Raw genomic sequence first — 11,984 nt, 5'->3', positions numbered from 1 at the left:
CGCGTCGCGAGATCAGGATCGACGCTTTTCACCGACACTTCAATCCGGATCGGACTGTACGACTGTTTACAGTCTAAATCGAGTTAAAAAGCCAGGTAGATGTCCGGAACAAAATGTCCAGTCCTGTAACGTTCTTCTTCTTATTATTATTGTTGTTGTTTCCTGTAATGTTATTAGATGAAAGAGTCCCGAGGGGCGTGACGTCAGAGGCCTTCCCAAACTTTCCTTCCGTGAGAGTTCTTGTTGGCGAACATCGGACGACGGATCACGAATACCTTTAAGTGTTTTAATTACCGCGAAAGCATTCAAATGTTCAGATTCCCAGACAAGTTCGCGTGGAAGTGAGTTTTCCGCGTCTCTTATTGCAGTTGAAAGTGTTTTCCTCTCGGTCTCTGACGGACGCCTGTTGCTGGAGAGCGTGACGTCACGCGTAGGGAACTCCTCCCCCTGGAAAACCTCGAGGAGCTAGGGGCGGAGCAAGATGACGACGAAAACATTTTTGTGGTGAAGTCGTATAAATGCAACGAGAAAACAAAGTTCGAAACTTTAAATCAGTTGAACCAAACCGGTTATAAGCGCTCGAGTCGATACTCCGCTCGCCGGGACTTCTGCTGGTAAAGTCGTATAAATGCAACGAGAAAACAAAGTGTTGTCTACAATATAAATACCATTAACCAGAAACCATCAGAGCTGGGTAACGTTAGGTTACTTCAAAACTGTAATGCGTTACTGATTACAAATTACATGACAAAAAAAAAAAAAAATGTAGTTAGTTACGTAGTCCATTACATTAAACATTTTAGGTAAACTCTAAACTACTTTTTGATTGCTTTTAGATTACTTCTGACCTAACTCGTTTATCATATTGGAAATAAAACTATAACCATATACAAAAAAAAAATAAAAATGTAAATAAAAAAAAAAAAAAAGCTAATAAATAAAACATAAAAAAGAAAAAACAAAACACAAAATTTTAAAATAAAAAAAAAATGAAAAGCTAATAATTAAATCATAAAAATGTAAAATTAAAATAAATCATTTTAAAATAAAAACAATGAAAATAAAACACTTACTAAAAAAAATAATAATTTGTTTAAATGCATGTCATGTAAACCACCAACGTCAGAGAACCATGAGCATGCACATGTGATACTTAGTTATCAGCTTATTACCTTTAAATCTCATGGGGCATTTCAAATAAATATATTAGATGAAAAAGATTATTATATTACACGTAAATAATAAATAATATGAATTTGTGCATTTGAATGTGTTTGAAAGAAAAAAGCCTTCCAAAGACATAGTAATGCATGGTTAAATAACCTACCGACTGAGTGATAATTCAAATAAACATTAATGTGTTCATTAGTAGTTGAAGCAAAGTAGAAATGTTGAGAAAACACTTCTTAAAATTAAAATGATTTTTGTAAATCCAGTGATCAAATGCTGTGTGGCCTCTCTCACTTTTCTGTGTAATTATAGCCAGCTGATTAGTGACTGGTCTTTGTTTGAATGTCCACAAAACTAGAAGACTTTCTGAAAGTATATAAGTAGTAGGCTATTTTAGAAAGAAACGTTTAAAAGTTGAAAAATAGGAATTATAGGGAGAATCAATAAATTATGAATATATATATATATATATATATATATATATATATATATATATATATATATATATATATATATATATATATATATATATACAGGTCCTTCTCAAAAAATTAGCATATTGTGAAAAAGTTCATTATTTTCCATAATGTAATGATAAAAATTAAACTTTCATATATTTTAGATTCATTGCACACCAACTGAAATATTTCACGTCTTTTGTTGTTTTAATACTGATGATTTTGGCATATAGCTCATGAAAACCCAAAATTCCTATCTCAAAAAATTAGCATATTTCATCCGACCAATAAAAGAAAAGTGTTTTTAATACAAAAAAAGTCAACCTTCAAATAATTATGTTCAGTTATGCACTCAATACTTGGTCGGGAATCCTTTTGCAGAAATGACTGCTTCAATGCGGCGTGGCATGGAGGCAATCAGCCTGTGGCACTGCTGAGGTGTTATGGAGGCCCAGGATGCTTCGATAGCGGCCTTAAGCTCATCCAGAGTGTTGGGTCTTGCGTCTCTCAACTTTCTCTTCACAATATCCCACAGATTCTCTATGGGGTTCAGGTCAGGAGAGTTGGCAGGCCAATTGAGCACAGTAATACCATGGTCAGTAAACCACTTTACCAGTGGTTTTGGCACTGTGAGCAGGTGCCAGGTCGTGCTGAAAAACAAAACCTTCATCTCCATAAAGCTTTTCAGCAGATGGAAGCATGAAGTGCTCCAAAATCACCTGATAGCTAGCTGCATTGACCCTGCCCTTGATAAAACACAGTGGACCAACACCAGCAGCTGACATGGCACCCCAGACCATCACTGACTGTGGGTACTTGACACTGGACTTCAGGCATTTTGGCATTTCCTTCTCCCCAGTCTTCCTCCAGACTCTGGCACCTTGATTTCCGAATGACATGCAAAATTTGCTTTCATCCGAAAAAAGTACTTTGGACCACTGAGCAACAGTCCAGAGCTGCTTCTCTGTATCCCAGGTCAGGCGCTTCTGCCGCTGTTTCTGGTTCAAAAGCACACGCCTGTGCACGGTGGCTCTGGGTGTTTCTACTCCAGACTCAGTCCACTGCTTCCGCAGGTCCCCCAAGGTCTGGAATCGGTCCTTCTCCCACAATCTTCCTCAGGGTCCGGTCACCTCTTCTCGTTGTGCAGCGTTTTTTGCCACACTTTTTCCTTCCCACAGACTTCCCATTGAGGTGCCTTGATACAGCACTCTGGGAACAGCCTATTCGTTCAGAAATTTCTTTCTGTGTCTTACCCTCTCGCTTGAGGGTGTCAATGATGGCCTTCTACGTTGACCTCTTACCCATGATTGCGATTTTTGAGTAATGAACCAGGCTGGGAGTTTTTAAAAGCCTCAGGAATCTTTTGCAGGTGTTTAGAGTTAATTAGTTGATTCAGATGATTAGGTTAATAGCTTGTTTAGAGAACCTTTTTCATGATATGCTAATTTTTTTGAGATAGGAATTTTGGGTTTCCATGAGCTGTATGCCAAAATCATCAGTATTAAAACAATAAAAGACCTGAAATATTTCAGTTGTTGTGCAATGAATCTAAAATATATGAAAGTTTAATTTTTATCATTACATTATGGAAAATAATGAACTTTTATCACAATATGCTAATTTTTTGAGAAGGACCTGTAGTTCCCTTTGTTTGTTTCTTGCTTTATAAGCCCTGACTTCTCCTTTAGTCTTTGTCCGTTCTTGTCTATACTTTGATGTTTTGTGAATTTCCTGTGGATTTATTTATTAAAAACTGTTATTGTTACTTCTTCTTCGCCTCACTCACAACAACCAACCATGACACCCAGCACCATTAGAATCTGCTCCACCACTGGAGCATGTTTCTCCCTCTTTTGACTAGTGATGCAAAGTCCGAATCATTTCTGTCAAGATCACTATCGTCAAGGATCACTGACAGTTAGCATACAGTTTGGATTGGTGGTATGGTTCTGTTCTGGGCTAGAACTCCCTGCGCATCCATGCAGCCTAGCATGGATAAGAGCAGGGAGAGCAGCGATAACCCCCCAGGGTGAACAGAACTAACATGAATGTATTGCAGATATCGTTAAACTTCAGTAATGTAATGGACACATTTTAGAATTAGTCTGATTCAAAGGGGAATCAGAAGGCTGAATCCTGACTGACAGGAGGAGTTGGGGATGGAGGAGGGAATTAGCTATTGAGCATTGCGAAAACTGCTGATAATACTGAGGGACCTTATATATGAATGCTTAGATAGAAGTCGTATTCCCATAGGTAGATGGGGATCAGCTGAGAGTCAGCTGATACGAGCTTGACTAACGTGACTTGTCTCACGCTTACGCTTGATATCTGCGAACCGGTTCTTTCTGGACAGATTAGCTCATTGAACCGGTTCAAAAAGCTGATTCATCGGTTCCTGATGTCATCAAGCAATAACATCTCTATGCATTTCTTTTCTAACAACTCAGTGCAGTGTTGTATCAATGAAAAATTTAAATAAGTATTTTGACTCAACACATAATGAAACATTCAATAAATTAAGTTATTTGTGTGAAAGCCTATTGCTGATTATTACCATATAATTCAGTTAAGTTACTGGTGTTTGTGGTCACAGTTTCATTCGCGGATCCTTTATGTCAGATATGACTGACTGACAGATCAATATTGACATGCCTACAACTTGGATAAGATTCCTAATAAAGAATGAATAAACCAGTCTTACAAACTCCTTGATTTCCTTCTCAAAAAATTAGCATATTGTGAAAAAGTTCATTATTTTTCATAATGTAATGATAAAAATTAAACTTTCATATATTTTAGATTCATTGCACACCAACTGAAATATTTCAGGTCTTTTATTGTTTTAATACTGATGATTTTGGCATACAGCTCATGAAAACCCAAAATTCCTATCTCAAAAAATTAGCATATTTCATCCAACCAATAAAAGAAAAGTGTTTTTAATACAAAAAAAGTCAACCTTCAAATAATTATGTTCAGTTATGCACTCAATACTTGGTCGGGAATCCTTTTGCAGAAATGACTGCTTCAATGCGGCGTGGCATGGAGGCAATCAGCCTGTGGCACTGCTGAGGTGTTACGGAGGCCCAGGATGCTTCGATAGCGGCCTTAAACTCATCCAGAGTGTTGGGTCTTGCGTCTCTCAACTTTCTCTTCACAATATCCCACAGATTCTCTATGGGGTTCAGGTCAGGAGAGTTGGCAGGCCAATTGAGCACAGTAATACCATGGTCAGTAAACCATTTACCAGTGGTTTTGGCAGTTTGAGCAGGTGCCAGGTTCGTGCTGAAAAACAAAATCTTCATCTCCATAAAGCTTTTCAGCAGATGGAAGCATGAAGTGCTCCAAAAATCTCCTGATAACTAGCTGCATTGACCCTGCCCTTGATAAAACACAGTGGACCAACACCAGCAGCTGACATGGCACCCCAGACCATCACTGACTGTGGGTACTTGACACTGGACTTCAGGCATTTTGGCATTTCCTTCTCCCCAGTCTTCCTCCAGACTCTGGCACCTTGATTTCCGAATGACATGCAAAATTTGCTTTCATCCGAAAAAAGTACTTTGGACCACTGAGCAACAGTCCAGTGCTGCTTCTCTGTAGCCCAGGTCAGGCGCTTCTGCCGCTGTTTCTGGTTCAAAAGCACACGCCTGTGCACGGTGGCTCTGGATGTTTCTACTCCAGACTCAGTCCACTGCTTCCGCAGGTCCCCCAAGGTCTGGAATCGGTCCTTCTCCACAATCTTCCTCAGGGTCCGGTCACCTCTTCTCGTTGTGCAGCGTTTTTTTGCCACACTTTTTCCTTCCCACAGACTTCCCACTGAGGTGCCTTGATACAGCACTCTGGGAACAGCCTATTCGTTCAGAAATTCCTTTCTGTGTCTTACCCTCTCGCTTGAGGGTGTCAATGATGGCCTTCTGGACAGCAGTCAGGTCGGCAGTCTTACCCATGATTGCGGTTTTGAGTAATGAACCAGGCTGGGAGTTTTTTAAAAGCCTCAGGAATCTTTTGGAGGTGTTTAGAGTTAATTAGCTGATTCAGATGATTAGGTTAATAGCTCGTTTAGAGAACCTTTTCATGATATGCTAATTTTTTGAGATAGGAAATTTTGGATTTTCATGAGCTGTATGCCAAAATCATCAGTATTAAAACAATAAAAGACCTGAAATATTTCAGTTGGTGTGCAATGAATCTAAAATACATGAAAGTTTAATTTTTATCATTACATTATGGAAAATACTTTAAATATAGTATGCATGCACAGGTTTAAATACACCTTAAAAAATGATAAAGAATGAATAAACCAGTCTTACAAACTCCTTGATTTCGCAAAGCAACTTTAAATAAAGTATGCATGCGCAGGTTTAAATAAATTGTAAATTAATAACAGTCATAATAAGTATATTTCCAGTACACACTTCAGGCTTGCACAGTACCGTCAACTCACTCAGAATCTTCGGTCATCCTCGGCAAACTTCACCACCGCTCATTTGGTTCTTGTTGAGTCCTCGGTAATCCTCGGCAAACTTCAACAGTTGGTTGAAATGGCTCATTCGGTTCTTTTTGAGCTTTACGCGCCACCAAACCTGAACTAAATTCATTATCAAAACAAAACAAAAGCTCGATTAATTTCAATTTGTGAACCGGCTTGACCAGTTACTTCCCAAGAACTGGCTCAAAAGAACAATTGGTTCAAGAACCGAACATCAGTACTTTTGACTGCTCTGGAGCTCTTCATTGTAGCTATAGAGTCTCTCAACCAGAGAATCTATCCATGTGCTCATCCTGGGCAAAAGGGCCACAACTTCATGTCTAACCATGGCCTTGGAGGATGAGCCATTGTGGTCTGCCAATACACTGGTTACATAGTAATCTCCTGAAAACACCCTCCTCCATTTCCAAAAGACTTTCTCCTTTTTACTGAGAACATCCAGACCTATCACTTTACCAGCTTTATCTCAATACACTCACCAGATCTTCCTCTTGTTCCATCCAGACTCTGCGTTCTTCCAATACCACCATGCCCACATGTGCTGGACTCCCCTAAAGGCTGATTTATACTTCTGCATCTGACATACACTGTAGCCCATGGGTGGGGAACGTTGATCCTGGAGGGCCACTGTCCTGCAGAGTTTAGCTCCAACCCTGAAAAAAAACCCTGTGTTTGATTAGGGTTGGAGCTAAACTCTGCAGGAACACAGGCCCTCCAGGATCAATGTACCCCACCCCTGCTGTAACATCTACGCCGTAGGCTACGTGTTGGTTTTAATTTATACTTCGCTGTTGTCCTCGTCGATGTGCAATTACACATGCAAATTTTTGAGTAGAAAATTTCTAATTGAGCATACTTGTGAAGAAAAGAGTTTGAGTCATTCCTACAAACACACATTCTTTGTTTTAAACAATGAGCTTAGCTAGTTTGCTAGTATACCAATATAAGATCATTCAGTAGTCTTCACCAAACACACATTCAAGGAAATCAAATCAAATTCAAATCAAATAACTAAAAGCATGTTAGCTATATTTACATAGTTTTTGCCACCTGGGTCACCTCTCCTCGAACTGTTCACTTTTTTACGAAGGTGAACAAATTTGAATCAATCTTGTTCTTCAACCTTTTCCAGCACTCCGACTTTTCTAACCCTAGATTAGCTGCGATTTCTCGCCACAAATTATTTGCCATCTGGGAGTCCATCTGGGAGTTTGATGAAGAGGTGTCGTACAGAAGGATGTATTTTCAGACTTCCTCGGCCATTCGCTCCTCAACTTGGTCCATCTTTGCTTTCACTGTTGTTATGTCACAAGCAGAAATGCGTAGGAAATGCGGCACTATTGCAGATTTTTTTTTTTACCTGAAGGGGAGGGGTTGTAGGGGTTGTAGCTGACCAATCACAGTGCTTGTGGTCCACGTAGAATTGACACGTTGTTACATTTCTGGAGAGGTGCTTGTCAGGCTACGCCGTAGGCTAAGCATGATATGCACAACCTATGATGAAGTGACGGTGTAGTTTTGACACAGGAGTATAAATCAGCCTTATCTCTACTAGCTACAGAACTGTCCACTAGCCAGTTATGGAGGTTGTGCCCAAGTCTGTCTCTCCAGTGTTCATTGACTGTTTCCACTGCAGCATCCCCTAATCTATCAGCATTTCTTGAGAGTCCACCTCCTCTGTTGGTTCCCTGTGGCTTGTTTCTTGCTCTGCTGGTTTTCCCCAAAATTTTTTATTTATTTCATCAACATGTCCCATTAGGGGCTCAGGAGAGCACTAGTAATCCAGATTTGTGGGGTGGTGGGGATGTAGTGCGAACCCGCTTTTCCAAATGAAACCACAATTGTTTGATTGGGTGAATTTAGAGGCCAAGGCATTGACAAAAATTTACCATCATGTTTCCAAACCACTCCTTGATTATTCTGGCATTGTGGCATTTTGTATTATCCTGTTGATAATAGTCACTGGCTATTACCACAGTTGCCATGAATGGGTGCTCTTAGTCCACAACGATGTTCAGATACCTGACAGATATCAGGGATTGTGCTAGTGTGATATTGGGGCCTAAAGTGTCACAAGAAAACATCACACACAGCATAACACAGCCGCTGCTGGCCTGTGTCTGCCCAACAGTGGTGCCATAGCCTCTGTTGGCAATCAGTGTATACGCACTCAGCCGTCGATGTGATGCATCAGGAGTCTTTATTTGTCAGACCAGGCCACTTTCTTCCAATCATCCAGTCCAATCTTGGGCCCATTTCATGCATCATTGGTGATGGTGTGCAATTAGGATGGGGATCCGGCTGAGTTGTCGGCTACGTGGTCCCATACGCAGAAGGGGGTGATGAACTGTGTACTAACACATTGCCCTGGTCACCACTGTTGCAGCTGCTGCACTCTTAAACTTACATTAAATAAACTTTAATATTTACATTAAATAAAAGTTGTTTACAAATAGCTTATAAGATCAACTATCATCAGAATTGTTTGCAAATTGCTTATAAGATCAACAATAACTACACTACTGTGGTTCAAGTCCTACCTCTCTGGTAGGTCTTTCAGGGTGTCTTGGAGGGGTGAGGTTTCTAAATCACAACTTATTGCTACTAGGGTTCCTCAAGGCTCAGTGCTTGGACCACTTCTCTTCTCCATCTACATGTCGTCATTGGATTGTGTCATTCAGAAGCAAGACTTTTCTTATCACAGCTATGCTGATGACACTCAAATCTACTTCTCATTCCAACTAGATGATCTGACGGTAAATGCTTCCATTGCAGCTTGTCTGAGAGACATTTCTAGCTACATGAAAGACCATCACCTTCAGCTTAACTTAAGTAAAACAGAACTGCTTTTGGTTCCAGCAAACCCATCATTTCATCACAACTAGGGGTTGCATAGACTAATCGACTATTCAACTTCAATGCTCAACTATGACGCTTTAAGCTTGACGTCGAGTAGTCACTGGTCCTATAGAGGGTGCAAGAGGATAATAAATCTTTGAAGGACTTCCAAATTTACGCTCCGTTTCCAAACAGTTAAAATGACAAATAAATGTATATTCCAAAAGCTCCACAAGACATGTGTGATTATATTACTGGATGCTCGAAATTGAACAGGAGAATGCACATTCTAAACAGCTTGTTGTACAGGTGAGTTAATTGCTGTTTTAATTGAATGCACTCCTGCACTGTAAGGCAGATACATAGGCTACAGACAGTACCTCGTACGTCACGCACAGATCGCACACGCACAGAATCATTAACCACAACACAGTGGGAATAAGTGTTACACAGTGTAGTGCTAAGACCATCTACACAAACTTGCACTTGACACAAGACGTAAGTCTAAACGCTGAAACAGTCTCACAAATGTAATGAATAGTGCAGTACATATCAAAAAACAAACCCCAAGATGTGAACCATAAGACAAACATATTAAAGGGGTCATATGAAGTTGCTATAAAAGAACATTATTTTGTGTATTTGCTGTAATGAAATGTGTTTATGTGGTTCAAGGTTCAAAAAACACATTATTTTCCACATAGTGTACATTATTGTTTCTCCTCTATGCCCTACCTTTCTGAAATGTGACGATTTTTACAAAGCTCATCGTTCTGACAAGCGAGGTGTGCTCTGATTGGCCAGCTATCCGGTGCATTGTGATTGGCCGAATACCTCAAGCATGTGACAGAAATGTTGTGCCCCTTACCATACTGTGATGCGTGTCCCAGCGCGATGAGACAAAATCAATAAAAACCCATTATAAACAAGGCATTTCTAGCATCCAGTGGGAACATAATTACTGATTATAATGACTTATACTGTCTTTTTACGCGCTGCGTTGCATTGCGCCACGTAAACATAAAATTAAGTCTGTATTTGTGTTTAGAGAAACAACAAACAACAAGCACTACTCTACACTGCTCAAAACTCGCATTTGAATCATCAGTGGCACATTCTTTAAATATGAAAATGTACTTACAGGCTTTGAGTCAACATTATTTGTCAGAACACCGGCATTGTAGGCTATTCTCACAGGAAACAGTCCTCGTCCTCCGTAAAATGCGCTGCACACATCTGAATACTTGGGTTGAACTGTTCTGGAACAGTGTTGTTAATACAACTTAGTTCTAGTTGTGTCCTCTTTGGAAGGTAAAACAAAGTTAAACAATAGTTTCGCTTTCACAATGAAACACACAGCGACTCCACAACTTGGCGACAACGACAGAAGCAATACTATAGTGAGAATCAAATTTACGCCTTCTTTCTTTGCGTGAACATTTGGGGCGGTGTCATGCAAATCTTTCCACACAGTGACATAGACATGTGGGGGCGTGTTTAAACGAGCCCATTTAGAAAGGAAAATACTAAACTTAACTTTTATAAACAATATCTCTTTGGGTTTGAGACTTTAGTCTTTGCAACTTTAGGGATCTTATCTATGCACAAACAGCTTGCAACACTCCAAAGAGAAAGGAAAACTTGAAATTGCATCATATGACACCTTTAACAATCAATCATTACTGAATAGACTTTCAAGGCTTGACTGAAGGCACAGAAGTGAGTGAAGTCTGATGCTGATCTGTCTCACTACTCAAGTAGTGTAAACAAACATTTTATGGTTTTAGTTAGTGTAATTAAGACATCATATATGCTTAAGTTTTGTTTCCACATTTTCTTTTTTTAGTTAGCTTAAATGTTTGGTTACTGAATAGTTATGGAAAATGTTTGGTTTTGATTATTTCTTTGTTTTGGCGACACTCTTGTTTTCCCCTCTGTGTTTGTATTTTCTTGTTTTATTTATATGGTTTGAAACATATACACTGCGCTCTCACTAATAAATGACACTCATTAGTACAACAACAACTGTTTTGAGTTTTTACGAAGTAGACCATATTAAGAAATGCATGTAACCAACTGTAAGAAACTTTTGCAAAATTGTTTAATTTTAGCCACAAGGGGGAGCAGTGGAGGAATTTGTGTGAAGAAATCAGATGGTAAATGTGGAGAAGTCTTTTCAGCATGTCCTTTTGTCCAGAAAAATCTTTCATTAAGATGGACACATTGTTATTGTTAGTGTTGCTGACACTTTACACTGGATGGATATGCAACATGACAGGATGTCCCAGTCTGTCATAATACTTATTCATCATTAAAATATGATTGGAATGTGCACTACTTTTTTGAACATGCTTAATCCTTGAAGATATCATTTTTTATGCTTTTTGTTTTCAAACAGTGCTATGGAGAATGTCATAGATTTTGGAAAGCATGTTTTCATTAGGGGATTAATTTACTCATTATTCACACATTATTCAGTATATCCATGATTAGACCTTTTGCTAGTAGAGTATGAGTACAGCCATGAAGTGTTGGAAGCTGACAAAGTCTTACATTCCAAAAATCAAATGTTACTAAACAACATAGTATGATCTCATTGCATTCATTGTTATAAACTTTACTACAAGGAAATAACACCCCCCCTTTTAATCAAAGTGTAATGCTGAGACAATCAACATTTATGTCCAAACAAACAAGAGCTCTGTTCCGATGGCAGATTTTCATTGTTATGAATTCGTTATGCTCACAGGATCTCCTTCAAACTTCAGCCAAGCTTTGGTTTTCAATGAAGAAGTCAAGTGGCAAAAAAAAAAAAAAATCCTCCTCCATGCTTTCCACAAAGGCTCTGTCATTTTGCTCTCTGCATTTCTAACCTTCCCCCATCCCAAAACATGATTATACACTGCTCTTTTGGGGAGGGGAGGGATGGTGGGGGGTGTGGGCACACTGCCTTTCCCCAATGGACCCCTCCCCGGGCCACTCTCTTCACAGGGGCCTTAGCCTGAGGACGGGCTGCGACG

This window comes from Cyprinus carpio, chromosome A13 (assembly GCF_018340385.1).
Source record: "Cyprinus carpio isolate SPL01 chromosome A13, ASM1834038v1, whole genome shotgun sequence".
NCBI lineage: Eukaryota > Metazoa > Chordata > Actinopteri > Cypriniformes > Cyprinidae > Cyprinus > Cyprinus carpio.
Note: the sequence above shows the minus strand (reverse complement) of the source record.